The sequence below is a fragment of the Dreissena polymorpha genome, chromosome 12 (genome assembly GCF_020536995.1).
Source record: "Dreissena polymorpha isolate Duluth1 chromosome 12, UMN_Dpol_1.0, whole genome shotgun sequence".
NCBI lineage: Eukaryota > Metazoa > Mollusca > Bivalvia > Myida > Dreissenidae > Dreissena > Dreissena polymorpha.
This window is the reverse complement of record NC_068366.1, coordinates 23,586,584-23,609,517: the sequence shown is the minus strand read 5'-3', so window position 1 is coordinate 23,609,517 and position 22,934 is coordinate 23,586,584. Positions and strand designations below refer to the sequence as shown.

At 35.9% G+C, this 22,934-nt stretch overlaps 1 long non-coding RNA gene across 1 annotated transcript; it reads right to left on the bottom strand.

Annotated features, from left to right (window-relative positions):
* Positions 1 to 11,603: 11,603 nt before the first annotated feature.
* On the bottom strand, positions 11,604 to 22,097 carry LOC127853651 (uncharacterized). The gene is made up of 2 exons (XR_008036707.1): positions 22,042 to 22,097; positions 11,604 to 13,919 (listed from the first exon to the last, which is right to left on the bottom strand). It is a non-coding gene; the product is annotated as an uncharacterized LOC127853651 (long non-coding RNA).
* Positions 22,098 to 22,934: the final 837 nt, after the last annotated feature.

Genomic DNA, 22,934 nt, shown 5'->3' with positions numbered 1-22,934 from the left:
CAATCCTATATTTTTTTAATTATTTAACTAAGAATGAAAATAACATACAAGTGTAAAGTTGGATTTATGCAATTATACGTGTCCTGAATTCATATTAATGCATTTTCCAATATAACCCCCCCCCCTCAAAGTTTTGAATGTATAAAATGAAAAATATCGTACATATGATGTTTGAAATAATTATATCTGTTTTTCACTTACATGTAATTTGTTACATAATAATGTAATAAGTGTTGCAATTATTAAACTATGTTTTATGTGGTCACTTTGTAATAATATTATCACGAAAACATGAAAACATTTTTATTTCGTATATTGTAAATGATCTTTTTTCGAAATGATGTATGTTTTGTTTTTACTTCGAACGCATGATGTTATTGTATATGTATGGATATGAGGATTAGCCTAACAGAATAATACGGAATACCGTTAGTGCCATCGTGGTTACACATTAAAATCTAGAGGGCGAGAATGCGAGAACGCGATAGTATGATGGCGACAATGCGACAATACGATGACGACATTGCGACAATACGATGGCGACAATGCAATAGTACGATGACGAGAATGTGAGAACGCGATAGTTCGATGACGACAATGCGACAGTGCGATGACGACAGTGCGACAATACGATGGCGACAGTGCGAAAGTACGAAGGCAACAATGCGATAGTGCGATAATACGATGACGACACTGCGACAGTACGATGGCCACAGTGCGATAGTACGATGACGACAATGCGAGAATGCGAGAACACGATAGTACTATGGCGACACTGCGACAATACGATGACGACAGTGCGACCCTACGATGGCGACAATGCGATAGTACGATGGCGAGAATGCGATGATGCGATGGCGACAGTACGATATGACTATCGCATTGTCGCCATCGTACTATCACACTGTCGCCATTGTATTGTCGCACTGTCGCATTGTCTTCATCGTACTATCGTGTTCTCGCATTCTCGCCATCGTACTATCGCATTGTCGCCATCGTATTGTCGCAATGACGTCATCGTATTGTCGCATTCTTGCCCTCTGGATTTTAATGTGTAACCACGATTTACGGTATTCCGTAGAATAAACTATTATGTTGTGTTAATTGCATTTTTACGATGTCATAGAATCCCATGAATCTATTTATAGTAACAAAATGATCGTTAAAATTTCCCGTCTCTTAAACCTAAGTATTTAAAGTCACGCCTGGTACGCGTCCAGATTATTTTATGTTGATAAAAATAAACCAGTGTTGAAAATAAAATAAAGTCTCAAATGAGCATCAAGATAGTTTGCTTATTACTACTGTGCTTTTTGTTTTTAAACGAATCGATTAAAAACGAACATGCCGAACTGGAATATGTGGTTCCTATGGAACGGTAATAACAATTTCTATTGTGGGTTAATTTAAACAAGAAATGCCTTCAAAAAGACAATCGGCGGTGTAATTTATAATAAATATGATAGCATACCTTTAACAACGTACAAAAGGAAAAACGATTTTCAGGACAGCCATTTCAAGACCCGATAATATACTTTTATACAAAATTTGTCATTATTGTTGCAAATAGTGTTTTCATGCTACACAATTTAAAATATGTAACATTAATACAATTTCCTCGAATAAACACTTCTTCCACTTACTATTTCACTTGCAAGAAGATGTTTAGCAACATTTTTAAATAAAATAATATCTGCTGGAGAAGATGAAAGAAAGGTGCAATTGTACCGAAATCTTAATAAAATGCAAGAACAATTCCAATATAAACTAATTTTAACAATACGATGTTAACATTTTTTAATTCCCATTTATTGAAATATTTGATTTATGATTCGTTGTGATTTTATTAATTAGTGAACACACACACGCGTAATAATACTTGTTATAGTAAAATGTTCTCATAGGCTTTCTTTTAAAATGATTAACACATTAATTTACGGTACCCACATAAGTTAGTAAGTTCAGTGCATGTTGTACACAATACAATCAAATTTTCAATATTAACTCCATTTTTCTATTTATATCTCGTCTTTTAATTTAACTTTAAGGTAATAATCAATGTATTCAGCGAACTTGAAAACAACAACAAACACATAAAAAATACTGGCATGCAATTATTAGCATAATGGGCAAAGAGCGTTATGATCGACGTGGGTCCGTCTGTCAGATTTGTCATGATTATTCGTGCCGCGTAAAATAGGCACGACAAAATAGAGATGTAGATCAAAAGTGACGTTAAATAGCTGCGTCGATAAAAAAAAATCACAAACAATTACAAAAATAAGTACGAGATAATAATGAGTGAGTTAAGTCTATAACATAACATGTATAATTGACACGAACTGATTCGATATCTACTTCAACATAAAGCAGTTTGATACAAAACTTGAACGAACATTTATCGGTAAGGTATTCGAACGTGTTTACCTGCTACTGACATTTTCATACAAGTTGAATATATGTTACTTAGATTCTTTTGAACGTTGTGATGTGTTCATACTTCAAATTTAATATTTTATTCTTGTCCTCAATTGATAAGCCTTCAATTAAAAGCATATACAATACGAGTACCATGTTCCGTAAATGCCATTAACAAGGTAACACAACATGCATTTTAAGGAAGAATTTGATGTTCAGGAAAGGTTAGCGAAATGTATAATGCAAGTTTGTTTTACTACTGAAACCTATTTTAGATCAGTATTTCCTTTGAGGCCCATCCAGCTGTGGAAAGATAATTCCGAAGAGTTTATTATGAACTGGACGTTTGATAACAAACCGACAAGAACACACCGAGGACCTGTTGACTTTAAATGTGAGACAATTACAATTAAACAAGCGGAAGAGGAGTCTCAGCAGGTGAAAAGTACGACTCTCAGATTGATTGGCTATTTTCAAGGAATTCAAAACTATTTAAACATGTCTAATAAAGCGTTGTTCAGAAATATTTTGATATTTTTGCTAGTTTATGGATTTAGCAACAGCAAAGTTTCAAACACTGATAGTTGTCTAATCAGTGCGCAGGATGGTTTGAGTCTGAAACAGAAGAGTAGCCATCGTTTTGTATCTTTAACAAGAGCAATACTTTACGATTATATTTCACCAAGATTGGAAGCTGCCATGTGCTTCCCCTTACATTCTCAGCTTAAAGATAGTACTTTTAATGACAACGACAATGCCGCTTGCAAAGATCAACCTGTTATTAAAGAACGTAATGCCAACTTTTGGCAAGACGATACTTTATCTGAAGTGCTTGGGGCAAAAGTAAGAAAGGAATCGTTAACGGACCCAATTCACAACAAAACAATGGTTCGCGAGTATGACCGTTACGCCTCATTTGCAAAGTACGAGGATAAAATGGACTCTATCAGCTATTCAATCTCGCGACTTGTTTCCAAAGGGTTTTACTATAACAGTGAAAAAAGACTGTGTATTTGTTTTGTATGTGGGGTAGAAGTTAAGCAATGGAACGAGACAGAATCGATTGACGAAACTCACCGCCAGCTTTCACCCGACTGTCAATTCATAACTGGTAAAGATGATATTAATATTCCATTCCACAAGTCGGAAGGATGTTGTGAAGGGCGCATTCATGAAGTCGGCAAATCTTCACAATCAAATATTGTAGCTGGACCATGTTCAGAAGCACTAATTGAGCAAACTGATATTAATAGACAGTTTAAATTGGCGAACAATCAAGACGCATCCGGCATGGAAACATACAAACAAATTTCCTTTGGAACAGCCGCAGGACGGACACAAACACAATTTAGAGATGACTGTATGTATTTAGGTGAAAATGCAAAATATCCGGCATACTCGAGCAAATCTGAAAGGACTGCATCGTTCTTGTACTGGAGACGGCCTGATATAGTGTCAACAAGCTGTCTCGTAGACGCTGGATTATATTACACGGGTAAGTATGAAAGGAGTGGCCTTTAATTAAAAGAAAAATATCGCAAATGCATGCCATTGAATAATAAATTGAAATCGATATGATACTTTATGATGAATGTCACATGACATTCGCCCTTAGGTTCTGCAATTCAGTAAATTCAGTGCTATGGCTATTGTTTTTCTTTTAATATTTGTGTGTATGCTCTAGAAACTTTCGCAAATGTAGTTATATTTTGTCTTAAATACGAAGTTGCAATTTTGGTAATTCTTCATTTTAACAAATTCATCATTGGTAAAAACGAAATAATAACATAACAAAACTTAACGATTTAAATATAGAATGGATAGGAGCGTTGTTATCATCGAACATAGGTGTGTGATTGGTTTGGTTTGGAGAAGAACTTAAAAAGACAAGGAAAACATTGAATACAGTGAAATGAAAGTTCGCCAACAAATCACTCAATATCGAGATTTAAAATTTTCAATAACAAAACCAGATAGCACTAAACATATTGAAACTCACTTGAATTTTAAACAATTTACTATCATTTATTTTGTAATTATTTCAAAATCTATCGAATAACCAGTCTCCACTATAATAAGTTTTTCGACCTCTTATGTATATTTCCAGGTTGCGGAGACAAAGTGCGCTGCTTCCAATGTGGTGGAGGTTTGAACAACTGGGAGAAAAATGACGACCCGTGGGTCGAGCATGCGTACTGGTTCCCAAGTTGTCAGTACGTTATACTATGCAAAGGTCAAGAATTCATCGACATGGTGGTTACAATACACTAAATGATCGCTTCATGTAGGGCTGTACTCTCTAAAAAAATACCATAGTTCACAGGAAGGCATGTTGTACACTTTTTACCATTATTCGCGTGTTATCTTGCGGAGATAATGGTAGGGCATGAATAGGTGTTCACAACTGAATCCCTGAAATATGATACACTTGAAGACTAAAGTAAACCATTGCAGTAGAAAAGGTTACATTTCACTAAGAAACGGCCGAAAAAAAAAGTTGCAAAAACAGTCGATTTTGATTTGTGTCAAGTTCTTTCTTGCTTTGTACATGACATATCTTTTTTATTGCATAAATCGATTCCGCTTAGAATGGCCTTTAAGAAAAGGTATGGTTATGGGGGTCTCTATGTGCAAAATGTTGCATTTATTTTTTCTCAAAGTTGTCGCTTTTGCATTTAATTATATAGGGAAACTATTTGGTGTATTATGACCTAAACGCAAAACCAGGCATAGTCACAAAGGAGCTGTATTTACAGAAAATCATCATTTTTTTAGTGGGATATGACGCGTTTTGGCAAATTTCACGGAATAAATGCGTTTTTTTCACGAATTTAAGGAGTATCGTGAGTTTTTAAGAAAAAAATACGTTTTCAGAGGAAAATGAGAAAAAAAACGTAAAAAAACTCGTCTTGAGCATCTCAAATCGCAACAATTTGTGCTGAAAGAGCTCATGAACACGTTTTAATAGTTGTTTACTTCTTTTTCTACATAGCTTGTAACAATATTCCAGTATTTTGACCGATTGTAATTATTTAGGGTAATCGTTTTGCGCCTGAACGCCCGTTATAAATCAAAGCTCCGAACGCGAAAGCCACATGGCTTATCAGGCGTTAAAATAAAAAGCATTTTCAAGCATTTCTACGTGAAAGATCGGTCTGAAAATTGGCATGCACATAGAAAATAGGTTTATAAGTATCGAGAAGTGCTTATTTTTCGCGATGTTAACAGTAAACGTTGTCTTATAGGTTACAATACACTAAATGATCGCTTCATGTAGGGCTGTACTCTCTAAAAAAAATACCATAGTTCACAGGAAGGCATGTTGTACACTTTTTACCATTATTCGCGTGTTATCTTGCGGAGATAATGGTAGGGCATAAATAGGTGTTCACAACTGAATCCCTGAAATATGATACACTTGAAGACTAAAGTAAACCATTGCAGTAGAAAAGGTTACATTTCACTAAGAAACGGCCGAAAAAAAAAGTTGCAAAAACAGTCGATTTTGATTTGTGTCAAGTTCTTTCTTGCTTTGTACATGACATATCTTTTTTATTGCATAAATCGATTCCGCTTAGAATGGCCTTTAAGAAAAGGTATGGTTATGGGGGTCTCTATGTGCAAAATGTTGCATTTATTTTCGCTCAAAGTTGTCGCTTTTGCATTGAATTATATAGGGAAACTATTTGGTGTATTATGACCTATGGTTGAAATGAGGAAACGACTCGATGTAACTAAACAAGAGCGACACATTTCTCATGTATGTGTAGCTTAAAGTCAACTATTCAACGATTTTTAAATTTCTCCAGGAAAATAAATTACATGTGGAAAAATATGTCTGACTATTTATCGTAATTAATTACCATAGAAAATTGTTATTTTGGAATTATAACTAATAATGCTTACCTACATGTACTAACAGCTCATTTTTGGAATTCTAATATTAGAGCTCAGTAAGTTGTGGGGTTCCCAACACGTATCTTTTCGAATTCGTTCGAAGAACATGAGTACATTGATAAGATTTTTTTCTAGAATATAAATACGGAGGCGCAGTCTTCGACAACTGGTACACCAACAAATAACAACTTAAAGCCGTATGAGTTACCGCGGCAACGAACATCGTCCGAAGAGAGTGACAGAGCCTTTATAACAACATTTATTGAAATGGGCTTTGGACGAGATCTTGTACTGTTGGCTTTAAGGAAGGTCACAAAAGAAAGAAGTGAGGATAAGCTTAAACACATTTGTTATTGTTCTGATATTTAAACGTTTTAACATAAACACGATATTTATTTAGGCAAAAGGGTACACGGAAGCCGTCTATTTTAAAAACTGTTCGTCAGATAGATAACACAACTAGGAGTGTATTCTGCAACAATTTCATGTGGGCATATATTATATAAAATTAATTCTGAAACAAACGTTTGTTTGTTTTATTAGGTATTTCAAGTATAGAGAATGAAGTATTAGAATATCTGCTGAAGAATATCGCCCCAGAGAAAACGGACACCCCAAAACCTACCAAAACTAAAACGTCAATGAAAATAAAGGAAACAAAACATGATAAATCTAGCAATGAAACAAAGCTAGAGAGTTCATCTATAACAGGTGAGATTTAAATGTAATCAGATCTTTACATGGCGATGCCCTATTTTGTCAAATTTATTAGTCTTTCCATTTAAACATGTGTGTACACTGTATTACTTATATTTCCGATAAACAAAATGCATATAATTTGATGAATCTGCAAACAATGACACTATTTCCCAATTTTCAGACATGAAAGACGTCGTGGAAGAAAATTACTCTCTTAAGCAACAAATGACGTGCAAAGTATGCATGGACAGTGACGCGTGCGTAGTTTTTCTACCATGCGGCCACATGGTCACATGCGAGAAATGCGCCGGCGCCCTGAGGAAATGCGCCATCTGTAGAGCACGTATTCAAGGAAATGTTAGAGCAATTATCTCGTGAAGATCGATGCATAACAAAGGTGTTTTGGATGCAAGAATGGATTGATTCTGTAACTGGTGGGGTTTTGTTTTTTGACGACGGTTGTAAAGCTATAAGAGTGGGGCTTCGGCCTGTTACCTTATATAAGATTGGTTCTTGCCAGTAATTTGTAGCAGTTACGACCGGACATACCCAAACTGGAATATATATATATATAAATATATATATATATATATATATATATATATATATATATATATATATATATACTCATACTGGGTTAACTATAGGGTCTGTGATATATTTCCGGACTGTTGGGTACTTCCCTTTCCCATGCTAGTATCCAACTGAAAATTAGCGTGTTTTATGCGAATTACCTTCAACAACCTATATATAACTCAAAACTTAATATATCTAGTTATTTCTGCAGACAAATAACATATACATTTTTTTACTTTAAACCTCGTATCTGGGTCCCCATGACCCAATTATTTTTTTATATATGTATACTCTGTGATACTTGATACCGACATACCGGGTCCCTGAGTTAGTGTCACTTGAAATACGAAACATTGTTTGCTAAAAAATGAGTTGGCCTTGAGCATAGTTATATCTTGCGACACTCGCATTAGAATTGTGGTTAAGATCTTCTCGACCTCAAACTTGATATATTAAATCCTCACGATCAGATGTGTTTGTATTTGTGTGGCCTATGCATGAATCGCTCTGCATGGTTTCCTTGCATTATACATTTAATAACATTTTGAGTCGAATTCATTTTACAGAGGGAATGACACAATGGTGAACTAAATATGTGTTTAATGTTATTTTAATATTTTTTTGAATTTTTGCATTATTTGACTACGTATCGTGTTATTTTCTCCTGTTGCGTGATTTTGTAGTCGCCGGAACTTTTAAAAGCACAATGTCCTTGGTTAAACAATTGAGATAATGTAGGATAGAATCATCCTTGTAGAAATCATTGAATTATTTAACAGTGGTGTCCGTGTGATGCAAGCAGCTATAATGAAACAGTTGTCGCTATAACAGTTTCATTGCAAAGATACGTAAAGGTAAAGCAGTTGCGGATCGTTAATGGTAAATAGATATGACAACCAAAAACAAAACATTTATAGGATTATTAAATTGAAATGAAAAATAGAAGTCAAACGAATATTTAAACGTTATAACAATATGTATTTACTTATTGTGTTTAAACCTGACGTGATGTCACCCTGGCGTGACACGAGTATAAATGTTTTTTATGATAGCTTCGAAAAGGATTTCAAAGATAATGACTAAAACACGCAGCGATTCCTAGTACAAGAAGAGTACCGCTATTAAGACCACATTGAACACTGTAAATTGCAATTTTTCAAGATTGCATGGTCCCAAAGTATTAAATAAAGAACAAAATACCCTGTTAATTATTTAGTCCGACATGCTATTAAGACCAAGCTGAAAGTAGCGGAACTTTACTGTAGTTTTATGTGCCTTCGTGGAAAATGATCCAGTCATCGATATTCGGTCCACTTCCTCATGTCCAACAGAAAGGTATTCATTTCGTGCTTTGAACTATTCTGAAGATTTTAGTCATAGTTATGTCATAAATATCGAATAGGGACTTGTAAAACCAGTTCTTTAACTTGCATTATTGCTTCGCAAGAATGGACCTGTAAAAATGCTTTTAAATTAGTTAAAAGGAAGGTATTTGAAAAAAATCCTGTTTTTGTCTTATAAACAAAAAAAAACATTGAATGTGATACATAACCCATCACAGTATCCAATAACAGACGGACGAAAAGATTTGAGTATAGCCTATACCACTTGCGACTGGGTATAATACATAAAAACCTCCAATAACTAAAGGCAGTGGCTAGTCGTACATTCCCGTACGGCTAGACAAGAGGCTAACCGTACGGCCCCGTACGGCTAGACAATAGGCTAGCCTTACGGCGCTGTACGTATTATAGCCTTTCCTATAGAGATTGTCTAGCCGTACGGCTTATAAAGTATAGAATTGTCATTTAGTGCTGTTAATCAGTAATATGCAGCAAAGACAAATAAGCGCCCGAGCCGATTGTGACGAAGATATTTCGTACATATTTTCCTACAATAAGCCTATAACTGAAGCATTCGTATTTTTAGTTAGTGTTCGTGTGGCGTATAAATGGTTGCAGGAATTTATCAAAGCGCTGACGTCACTGTAGGTGTTCGTTGTTGTATAAGTTTAGACGCAACTCAGTTTAAAAAATTATTTTATAGCTTTTTATATTGCAAGTTTTGAATGAACACAATCCATTCAAAATTATAAAGAGTGTGTCTTAAAGCACAGGTTCAGATGTTGTTTTTTTTAAATCATTAATAAAAAATATATTTTTAGCTTCGTTTTGGGAAAACAGGGCTAAATGCTTATGCATAAATTGTCATCCCAGTACAAGAGACCCTTTAAACATTATAAAATAAGACATGTCGTCCTTGTTTAACGTGTTTGCATTGCACAAGCTAATCAGTATGCACAGGCTTATCTTATTTGACATGCATTAAGCCCTGTTTTCTCTGAAAGCAGCCAGTATGTGCAGATTTTCAATGATAAACACTAGACTGGCCAATATCGTCTTACAAGCTGTTAAACTCTATTACTCATATACACCAACTGCAGTGCACCAGTGAGTAGTGGACTATAAACAGGCAAATGTGGTGGTTATCTTTCCTAGCAGACGCTAGTAGAATGTGTAGTCTGCTGCAACGGACAGTGGTTGTATTTCCATGTCATAGTTAAAGGGATCTTTTCACGGTTTGGTAAATTGACAAAATTGAAAAAAATTGTTTCAGATTCGCAAATTTTCGCTTTAGTTATGATATTTGTGAGGAATCAGTATTACTGAACATTAACCATGGTCTAATATAGCCATTATATGCATCTTTTCACGATTTAAAAACCTAAAAATTATAGAGCGTTGCAACGCGAAACGATTGAATAATTTGGAGAGTTCTGTTGTTATCGTTTAAATTTGTGAAACTACGAAGATTGCTTATATCAGGTATAGAATACACCTCTCATGTATGCTTGGCAGGATAGCTCATTAGGCTAAAGCGTTTTTTACTACAGGATTCCGGGGGTCACTGGTTCGAGCCCTTGTACGGGCTACTTTTTTTCCATTTTTAAATTTTATTTTTGATTTTTTTTCTGGAGCGTTAAAAATCCAATGTTTACATTCATCAATATAAAGCATCTAATGACAAACTTCAAAACATGTCAAATCTGTGAAAAGGCCCCTTTAAGGCTTCTACGCACATACCGATTTGCAAAAACATTAGCGTTAGCGGACGCTCACACTAAAAATGAACCGTTGAACTAAATTTAGATTCACATCGTACATGTACATGCACGATTTACATGCTGGCGAATTCGACTGTACATACATTTTCGATTTCAGAATTTAATATCTGGCTTATTTTGCATATATCGACACATGTTCTTCTTAACTTTTCTCTAAGTTTATGTTCAAATATATGTTTAATAAATTGTTTTTTTTACACATTTTATGTAAATTAATAAATATTTGAAAAAATCGTATAATCTCGCTTTAAAAATTCTTCATCTTTCACGGCTTCCTTTCATGTCATACGGTTGCTTATTTGATTCATTAATTAGTCGACGTTCCTAAGGCGTGAAAAACCTGTAATAAAGAGTTGCGGCATCGATATTTTGAAATTTAATGACGACAGCCGTCAAAGTTACGTTCTAGAAATTGACTTACACACATAATTTAAATCGGTTTTTAATTTGATTCTTTAATAAGACGACTTTCCTATGTAAGGAGTGAAAACTGTTTTAATTAGTTGCGGCATCGATATTATGAAATTCAATGACGGCCAAGGTACTTCTCAGAAATGGAGTCACACAAATAATTTAATTGTCGTTCAGACAATGGATAAATATATGGTTTCATACAAGCAATTTATCAGTTCACTGAAAATGGTTGTCTTTAACTTAGACAATATCCATAGGAAAGGCTATACGTACAGAGCCGTACGGCAAACCTATTGTCTACCCGTACGGGGCCGTGCGGCTAGCCTCTTGTCTAGCCGTACGACTAGCCACTGAAAAATGTATAGTTATTTCATTTTCATTTTACAAATGTCTCTAAAAATATATTTAAATTTTCTCTATCATGGAAGTGTCATTTATTCATACAACACATGACAAATTATAACAACAATATATGTTAAAATTATCTGACCCTTGTCAGACGTTTTATTATGAAACTAATAAATGATATGCATGATTGTCAGATTGTGAAATGCTCAATTCAAGTATTATATAAGAGATAAATGGTGACGGACCCATGACAAACACATAATTGGAGATAGTAGTAACAATCCATCATAAGTTGCAGTACGAACTAAATGATTATCATGAAAATAAAAACTGATTTAACAAGCAAATTCGTTGAATTGATATCCCCCGCCATTATACTTCTGGATACAAGTTATGGCTCTGGACACACAAAAAAAGCATTTTTTTCAAATACAAAGGGTCATAACTCCGCTATTATTCAAGGATGTACAATGCCATTTGGCGTGCATCATCCTCTTATCCATATATATATATACTCATACCAAGTTTCAATGAAATCTGCCAAAGCACTTCCAAAATATGGTTCCGGACACAAAAGTGCCGGACGGACAGACGGAAAGACGGACAATGCCAAATTAATATCCCTCCGCTGTTGGCGGGGGATCACAAAAATTAAGCAAAATTAATTACATACACAACAAGATGCGTTTGTGAAACCCAATGTCCCCGTTTATAACGTTTGACCTTGAAGGATGACCTTGACCCTTCACCACTCAAAATGTGCAGCTCCATGAGATACACATGCATGTCAAATATAAAATTGCTAGCTTCAATATTGCAGAAGTAACATAACATGAGCAATTTTGACCCATATATTTGACCTTGAAGGATGACCTTGACCTTTCACCACTCAAAATGTGCAGCTCTATGAGCATATGCATGCCAAATATCAAGTTGCTATCTTCAATAGTGCAAACGTATTCATAAAATAAGCGATTTGGGCCACATATATTTAACCTCTGACCTTGAAGGATGACTTTGACCTTTCAACACTCAAAATGTGCAGCTCCATGAGATACACATGCATGCCAAATTTCAAGTTGCTATCTTCAATATTGCAAAAGTATTAATACAATAAGCGATTTGGGCCACATATATTTGACCTCTGACCTTGAAGGATGACCTTGACCTTTCAACACTCAAAATGTGCAGCTCAATGAGATACACATGCTTGCAAAATATCAAGTTGCTATCTTCAATATTGCAAAAGTATTCATAAAATGAGCGATTAAGGGCACATATATTTGACCTCTGACCTTGAAGGATGACCTTGACCTTTCACCAATGATAATGTGCAGCTTCAGGAGATGCATTTGCATGCCAAATATCAAGTTGCTACTTTCAATATTGCAAGTTATTGCAAAATGTTAAAGTTGGCATAAACAGACCAACCAACCAATCAACAGACCGACAGAGCAAAAACAACATGTCCCCCACTACTATAGTGGGGGACATAAAAATAGACTGATCCTACAAGCAAACCCCATATTTACACAGAACAATGTCTGAATTTACATAAATTTGGACAAAAAACATGCATTTTCCTGGATTTGAAGCACATACCTTTTGATTGCAAACAACAGTCTTACTTACTAAGACATTTCTGAAAATTACACGTTGCCAGCAAAGTACATTTTTAAATCAGATATGCAATGTCATGTCCTTACCAAATTGTACTAGAGCTGTTTTCACTTCGAGTTTGCAAACAGCCTTAAAATATAAACTAAACACTAGAAAAGAATCTTTAACAAGGGCTGTTTGTAAAACATGCATGCCCCCCATATGGGCTGTCCGTTGTAGTGGCAGCCATTGTGTGAATACGTTTTTTGTCACTGTGACCTTGACCTTTGACCTAGTGACCTGAAAATCAATAGGGGTCATCTGTGAGTCACGATCAATGTACCTATGAAGTGTCATGATCCTAGGCAAAAGCGTTCTTGAGTTATCATCCGAAAATCATTTTACTATTTCGGGTCACCGTGACCTTGACCTTGTGACCTTAAAATCAATAAGGGTCATCTGTGAGCAATGATCAATCTACCTGTGAAGTTTCATGATCCTAGGCATATGCGTTCTTGAGTTATCATCCGAAAACCATTTTACTATTTCGGGTCACCGTGACCTTGACCTTTGACCTAGTGACCTCAAAATCAATAGGGGTCATCTGCGAGTCATGATCAATCTAGCCATGAAGTTTCATGATCCTAGGCGTATGAATTTTTGAGTTATCATCCGGAAACCATTTTACTATTTTGGGTCACCGTGACCTTGACCTTTGACCTCAAAATCAATAGGGGTCATCTGCGAGTCATGATCAATCTACCCATGAAGTTTCATGATCCTAGGCGTATGCTTTCTTGAGTTATCATTCAAAAACCATTTTACTATTTTGGGTCACCGTGACCTTTGACCTAGTGACCTCAAAATCAATAGGGGTCATCTGCGAGTCATGATCAATGTACCTATGAAGTTTCATGATCCTAGGCCCAAGCGTTCTTGAGTTATCGTCTGACAACCACCTGGTGGACGGACCGACAGACTGACATACCGACAGACCGACCGACATGAGCAAAGCAATATACCCCCTCTTCTTCGAAGGGGGGCATAATGAGATAAAAGTGCACTTACAAAATCAAAGTCTTTCATTTTGAAAACCAATAGACAGAATTATAACATATAAAAAGTATACAATCTTCAGTACACTGATCAACAAATTAAAACATTTTAAATCATACAATTTGCATAAAATTCAAAGCTTGATATCTCAAAAACTTATCCACAATATTGAAAGATATTAAGAATCTTACAATCTGCATCATAACTAAAGCTCAATATCTTATAAAACTGATTGACTAAACTGCAACATTTTACAAATTATTTAATCTACAAAAAATGAAAAACTTCATATTTCAAAATTCAACCGACAGCATTGACACATATTTAGAATCATACAAAGTTAAAGCTTCAAATGTCAACTTGAAATGAGTCCAAAGTACACGGACTTTAGTGAAACACTGGTAAGGGACTAAAAAGGCAGTAAACAACAAGAGCTGTGTTCGTAAAACACAATCCCCCTTACTGCGCCGCTTTGAAGCCATATATTCGACCTATGACATTGCATTATGACCTTGACCTTTCACCACTCAAAATGTGCAGCTCCATGAGATACACATGCTTGCCAAATATGAAGTTGCTATCTTCAATATTGCAAAAGCATTCATAAAATGAGCGATTTTGGCCACATATATTTGACCTCTGACCTTGACCTTTCAGAAAATTAAAATGTGCAGCTCTATGAGATACATATGCATGCCAAATATCAAGTTGCTATCTTCAATATTGCAAAAGTTATTGCAAATGTTAAAGTTGGCGTAAACAGATCAACCAACCAACCAACCAACAGACAGGACAAAAACAATATGTCCCCCACTACTATAGTGAGGGACATAAAAATAGACTGAACCTTCAAGCAAACCCCAAATTTACATAGAACAATGTCTGAATCGCCATAACTTTGGACAAAAACATGCATTACCCTGTATTTGAAGCACAGACCTTTTGATTGCAAACAACAGTCTTACTAAGACATTTCAGAAAATTACACGTTGCCAGCAAAGTACATTTTAAAATCAGATATGCAATGTCATGTCCTTACCAAATTGTAATAGAACTGTTTTCACTTCGAGTTTGCAAACAGCCTTAAAATATAAACTAAACACTAGAAAAGAATCTTTCAGGAGATAAAAGTGCACTTACAAAATCAAAGTCTTTCATTTTGAAAACCAATAGACAGAATTAAAGCATAAAAATTATGCAATCTTCATTACACTGATCAACACCATTGAAACATTTTAAAATCATACAATTTGCATAAAACTCAAAGCTTGATATCTCAAAAACTTATCCACAATATTGAAAGATATTAAGAATCTTACAATCTGCATCATATTTAAAGCTCAATATCTTATAAAACTGATTGACGAAACTGCAACATTTTACAAATTATTTAATCTACAAAAAATGTAAAACTTCATATTGCAAAATTCAACTGACAGCATTGACACATATTTAGAATCATACAAAGTTAAAGCTTCAAATGTCAACGTGAAATACACATCCAAGATATCATTTAAACTAATATACTGACAAAGTTTCAAGAAGATTCATAAGTCCATATAAGGAAAAATGCCCCGCCCACTGGTGGCCATGTTTTCTTAGCAACTGGAACCAATTTCAAACTTGTCCAAATATCATTGGGACAAATCTTCTGACAAAGTGTCATGATGATCGTACAATAAATATGGCTTCTAGAGTTTTAACAGGGTTTTACTTTAGCCATATAAGGAAAAATGCCACGCCCCTTAGTGGCCATGTTTTTTCACCAACTAGAACCGTTTTTGAACTCATCCAAGATATCATTTGGACAAATCATCTGACCAAGTTTCATAATAATCGGAAAATAAATGTGGCCTACAGAGTGTTAACAATGTTTTAGTAAAGCATGATACATAACCATATAAGGAAAAATGCCCCGCCCCCTGGTGGCCATGTTTTTTAAGCAAACAAAACTATTTTTGAACTAATCCAAGATATCATTAGGACAAATCTTCTGACCAAGTTTCATGAAGATAAGAAAATAAATGTGGCCTATAGAGTGTTAACAAAGTTTTACTATAGCCATATAAGGTAAAATGCCCCACCCCCTGGCGGACATGTTTTTCAACCAACCAGCATCATTTTTTAACTTGTCTACGATATTTTTTGGGATGAATATTCTGACCAAGTTTCATGAAGATCGGAAAATAAATGTGGCCTCAAGAGTGTTAACAAGATTTTACAATAGCCATTTTTATAAGGAAAAATGCCCCGCCCCTTGGCAGCCATGTTTTTCAAGCAAACATAACCATTTTCAAACCCATCCAAGATATAATGAGACAAATATTCTGACCAAATTTCATGAAGATTGGACAATAAATGTGGCCTCTAGAGTGTTCACAACGTTTTACTATAGCCATATATAGCCATATAAGGAAAAAATGCCCCGCCCTTTGGCAGCCATGTTTTTCAAGCAAACGTAACCATTTTCAGCTCGTCTAAGATATCATTGAGACCAAACTTCTGACCAAATTTCATGAAGAATGGACAATAAATGTGGCCTCTAGAGTGTTAGCAATGTTTAACTAAAGACATAAGGAAAACTCCCCCGCCCCTTGGCGGCCATGTTTTTTCACTGATCTGGACCATTTTCGAACTCGTCCAAAATATAAATAAAACCAATGTTTTTGACCAAGTTTCATGATGATTAGGCAAACATTTTGACTTCTAAAGTGTTCACAAGGTTTCTCTATAGCCATATAAGGAAAACTGCCCCGCCCCTGGCGGCCATGTTTTTCAACGGACCGGAACCAATTTTTAACTCAACCAAAATATCACTTAGACAAACATTTTGACAAAGTTACATGAAGATTGGACTTCTACAGTGTTCACAAGTTTTTTTGTTTTTTTTTTTTACCTAGTGACCTAATTTTTGACCCAGCATGACCCCAGTTTCGAACTCAGTCGAGGTATCAATGTGACAATGTTCTGCAAAATTCATGAAGATCAGACAATAAATGTGGCATCTAGAGTGTTCACAAGGCAAAATGTTGACGACATACAACGCACAACGGACAAAAGGCAATCACAAAAGCTCACCATGAGCATGTTGCACTCAGGTGAGCTCAAAAGTTATGGCCAATTTTAAAGTTTTCAGACGGACGGACAGAAGCAATATATTTAACATTTAACCTTGAAGGATTACCTTGACCTTCACTTTTCACCACTCAATATGTGCAGCTTCACAAGATGCACATGCATGCCAACTGGAGCTTTGTCACAGACGTGACATATACCCCCACATAACGCATTGACACAGACTATTTTGTATGCTGTCTTCACAAAACAAGATAATACAATTTATGGCGATTTTTTAAGAATCATTATGCCATTATCATTTATAGCCATTTTGACCTTTGAACTCTTGAATTGTTTCACATGACAAGCCTTCCAATGACTTTGAACAAAATTGATGTACAGAGTCATTTTAAAATCTTACAATGAATGACATATTTATGGCCCAGACAAGATAATTTATTGCCATTTTTGACCTTTGAACTAAAACTACGAACTTGAGTTTGAAGATATCGACGCGTAATTCTTTCGCGCGACACACTGTCAAATGATGGTGAACAAAAGAGCCAACGATTTTAAAATCGCACAATAAACAACATAGTTATTGCCCAGACAAGCTCAATTATGGCCATTTTTTACCTTTAAACTCAAATTGCGCCCTTGTTCTTGGAAATATCGACGTAATTCTTTCGCCCGACACACTGTTCAATGATGGTGAACAAATGTGCCAAATGATTTTAAAATCTCACAATAAAAAACAAAGCTATGGCCCGGCCAAGCATTTGACCTTTGAACTCCCAAGTGTGACCTTGACCTTTGAGATATTGACGTAATTTTTTTTAACACGACACACCGTTCCATGATGGTGAACAAATGTACCGAGTCATTTAAAAATGTAACGATAAATAACATAGCTATGGTCCGTACAAACTTACAGTTTAAAACATACTAAGTGACCCCATGACCTAGTTTTTGACCTGGCATGACCCATATTCAAACTTGACCTAGACATTATCTACATACAACTACTGACCAAGTTTGGTGAAGATCGGATGAAATATCGGGACAGACCGACAAACGTGACTCCTATATAGCCCCCATTACCACATTGTAATAGGGGTATAAATATCAAGTTGCTATGTTCAATATTGAAAAAGTTATGGCCATTTAAGTTTTCGGCCAGATGGACAGACTGACTGACTGACGGACAGTTCAACTGCTATATGCCACCCTACCAGGGGCATAAACATATTCCACAATTCAACAATTCTTTTTCCATTTTTGTTTTTCCATAATAATGTTATGGACCCTTGCCCTTATCTGGGCCACTGTTCTTCCGGTAAGTATTTTTAGGGACCCCATTATTTTTGAGCCAGATGGCATTTTTTTTTCTCTTAATTCATCTCTAAAAAAGTTCATGAAACATATGTTCTCTTCGCTGGCCCACTTTCGTTTCATTCCTTTTCTTGTCCCTGTCCCTAAAACAAGAATAGATATAAAAAATAAAATAGCAATGAGTATCATGTCAGTGTTTTCTTCAGTTTTGGGGGAAAGGGGTCGGGTCCCCTGAGAGGGGGATAATGCACGTGTAAAAGGGGAAATTTCAATGCTAAGCAAGTAACATACAAAATCAAGTTGTAACACCATAATTCACCATACACAGAGAGAAAAACATTATTCCAACTTTTTTTGTCATCAACATGTTATGTTTATGTTCAAAGATCAACATTTTTTTGGCTTTTCTGTGAATTATTTAAACGAGGATTTAAAATTGAACTACACTTCCAAGAGGGGAAATTTTCAAATATTTTTGGGAAAAATATACACTCTAAGCAGCAAACTTATTTGTTCAGTGACTGTAAGCCCTTTATTTTGTTGACTTTTCTACTGAATTGATCCTTGCACACAAAGTATCAACATAACAAGTCAGTGTTCTGCCGTGGATGCGCCCTTGTGTTATTGTCGCAAAAAACAAATATTTGTCCCCACCCGTTTTCTGTATATGGGTCCGCGGGCGCACATGAATTAGAAATAAAAACTAATCGATTCAATTTGTAAGTCGGTAAAGTAATCGAGTGAATGTGTAACCAGAACAAACTATTTCATTGGACATGACGTCATTTCGCAGCCAATGGTTAATTTATTTAATATTAACACTCTATTTCATTGGTAAGTTAAGATTATAACAACCAATCAGATATCAAGGAAATTTCCGAACCCTATCAAAATGGCTTAAAGTGACAGGCCAAAGAAACAAAATCCATTTATTTTTTTTTCCTCCGGCAAGTAAAATTAGAAAATATGACAATAATATTAACAACCCAACAGAGTCTTCCCAAGTCCAACATCGTTTAGCAATTACGAAAAAGTCTGCCCCTAACGTACATTCCAAGAAAATTGGCTTCAAAAATGTCCTTGGTCACTGTTTGACAACAACCAAAATGACATGCAGATTGTGCATAAAGCAAAAAAGAAAACGCCTTTACTATCGGTATTTCTAATTATCGAACAAGTACTTTGACATGCGGAGTCCAATGACCATAAATCTGTTCAAAGTTTTGTAAATATGTTGACAACTGTTTGACAGTGTTTTAAAAAGTTTTTTTGAATGTTCCAGTTTTAATAACAATGTTACAACCTGACTGTAAGAAGTTTAAGCACGTTTAAAAGTTCAAGTTAAAGGTTATTAGTTTCCACACATTTAATTCTGCTACAAAATATTTCTGTGTCCCCCATATTTTTTCTTTTTGTCCCCACTTTTGTAATCCTAAAGGGTCCCCAACAGTAAATTTCACGGCAGAACACTGCAAGTGATACAATGATTGAATATTGTAGAGCAAGGTTTTCCTGATAAAAATGCACAAAACCTGAACATGTTCGGAGGTAACATGAACTAACTGAAACTGTTTTAACACCAGTTTAAAACAATTTTTCACACATATAAGAACTGACAGTTCGCAGAACTATCATTTCTTGGAAGAACAAGTACTAAACATTAACTTTCATAGCAAACTGCCTACTTTGTACTTTACAAGGACTTTTACAAGCACATTGTTGTAACCCTGTAGATCACAGAGGAGGTCGTCTAGAGCATCACACTTGACTTGGACTACTCATTTACTTTAATACAGTCATGACATAAGACTCTGTCACATAATGATAGAAAAATGCAGAGAAACCCGTCTTCAAATTTAGTTCATACCTTGAGGATTTGGCTGCCTCATTTCATCATGGTTCAGACTGGCTGGCCCTTCACTGTCAGCAGTTGACATGGACTCTGAAAGAACCAAAGTGAAACCTGTAGATTGCATATGATCAGCACAGTCAACACTGGCATGTTGTATCATGAGAGGCTCTGACTCCTGTACAGATTCTAGACTGTGGGTGTCTTCAACAGTTGCCTCAATGACTGTAAACATATAATGTCAACAGTGGGGTCTTGTATGTCTATTATCCATTGGTGGATCTTGGTGAGATATAGAAAACATGCATGCCCCCCATATGGGCTGTCCGTTGTAGTGGCAGCCATTGTGTGAATACGTTTTTTGTCACTGTGACCTTGACCTTTGACCTAGTGACCTGATAATCAATAGGGGTCATCTGCAAGTCACGATCAATGTACCTATGAAGTGTCATGATCCTAGGCAAAAGCGTTCTTGAGTTATCATCGGAAAATCATTTTACTATTTCGGGTTACCGTGACCTTGACCTTTTGACCTCAAAATCAATAGGGGTCATCTGCAAGTCATGATCAATGTACCTATGAAGTTTCATGATCCTAGGCCCAAGCGTTCTTGAGTAATCGTATGACAACCACCTGGTTGACAGACGGACCGATTGACATGAGCAAAGCAATATACCCCCTCTTCTTCGAAGGGTGGCATAAATATATATTGGCTTGGACAACAGAAAATTGTACTAGAATATATAGTCTACAGTTGGGTCATGTCTTTATCATCAATAGATGGGCCTTTATTATATGACAACAGAAATACCATGGGTCAGACTGGCTGGCTCTTCACTTGGCTCTCTCCTATCATGGGTCAGACTGGCTGGCGAGTCACGATCAATGTACTTATGAAGTGTCATGATCCTAGGCAAAAGCGTTCTTGAGTTATCATCCGAAAATCATTTACTATTTCGGGTCACCGTGACCTTGACCTTTGACCTTGTGACCTCAAAATCAATAGGGGTCATCTGCGAGTCATGATCAATCTACCTATGAAGTTTCATGATCCTAGGCATATGCTTTCTTGAGTTATCATCCGAAAACCATTTTAATATTTCGGGTCACCGTGACCTGACCTTTGACCTAGTGACCTCAAACAGGGGTGTCAATTGGCCAAATCTAAAATCCTGAAAATAAGCCTATCGTTTGGGGCCAGAGCAAAAAGGGTTAATAATTCATGTAACTTTGTAAACTAGTGTTTATAACTTTTGTAAACCATATGTCAAAGTAAAAAATTTGTGTTTAAAATAACATTTTGTGACAATAATCTTAAAATTCCAGAAAAAAATCCTCTGATTTATATCAATATCAAAATTGGTCCTTAAGGGCCAAAATCCTGATTTCAGGAATAATCCTGAACTTTGACACCTCTGAAAAAAATAGGGGTCATCTGCGAGTAATGATCAATCTACCCATGAAGTTTATGATCCTAGCGTATGCGTTCTTGAGTTATCATCCGGAAACCATTTTACTATTTTGGGTCACCGTGACCTTGACCTTTGACCTAAAAATCTATAGGGGTCATCTGCAAGTAATGATCAATCTACCCATGAAGTTTCATGATCCTAGGCGTATGCGTTCTTGAGTTATCATCCAGAAACCATTTACTATTTCGGGTCACTGTGACCTTGACCTTTGACCTAGTGACCTCAAAATCAATAGGGGTCATCTGCGAGTCATGATCAATCTACCTATGAAGTTTCATGATCCTAGGCATATGCTTTCTTGAGTTATCATCCGAAAACCATTTTAATATTTCGGGTCACGTGACTTGACCTTGACCTAGTGACCTAAAAATCAATAGGGGTCATCTGCGAGTAATGATCAATCTACCCATGAAGTTTCATGATCCTAGTCGTATGCGTTTTGAGTTATCATCCGGAAACCATTTACTATTTTGGGTCACCGTGACCTTGACCTTTGACCTCAAAATCTATGGGGTCATCTGCGAGTCATGATCAATCTACCCATGAAGTCATGATCCTAGGCGTATGGACCTTGACCTTGGAGATATCGACATTATTCTTTCCTGCCACACACCATCCATGACCGGTGAACACGGATTTTAAAAATCTACAATGAACAACATAGTTATGGCCCCAGACAAATCATTCATGGCCTCGTTTACCTTTGAACAAAGTGTGACCTGACCTTGAGATATGGACGTAACTCTTTCACGTGACACACAAGTCATATGACGGGTGAACAAATGGCCAATGATTTTTAAATCTCACAATGAACTACATGTTATGGCCAGAAAGCGCATTTATGGCCATTTTGACCATTTGAACTAAAGGTGAACTTGACAGTGGAGATATCGACGGAATGCTTTCGCACAACACACTTCCCATGATGGTGAAAATGTTCCAATGATTTAAAATCTCAAAAGAACAACACAGTTATTGCCCGGACAAGATGAAATTCTTTGCGCGGACACACCCTCCATGATGGTTAACAAATGTTCCAAATGTTTTAAAATCTCAAAATGAATGACAAAAGTTATGGCCAGGGACAAGCATT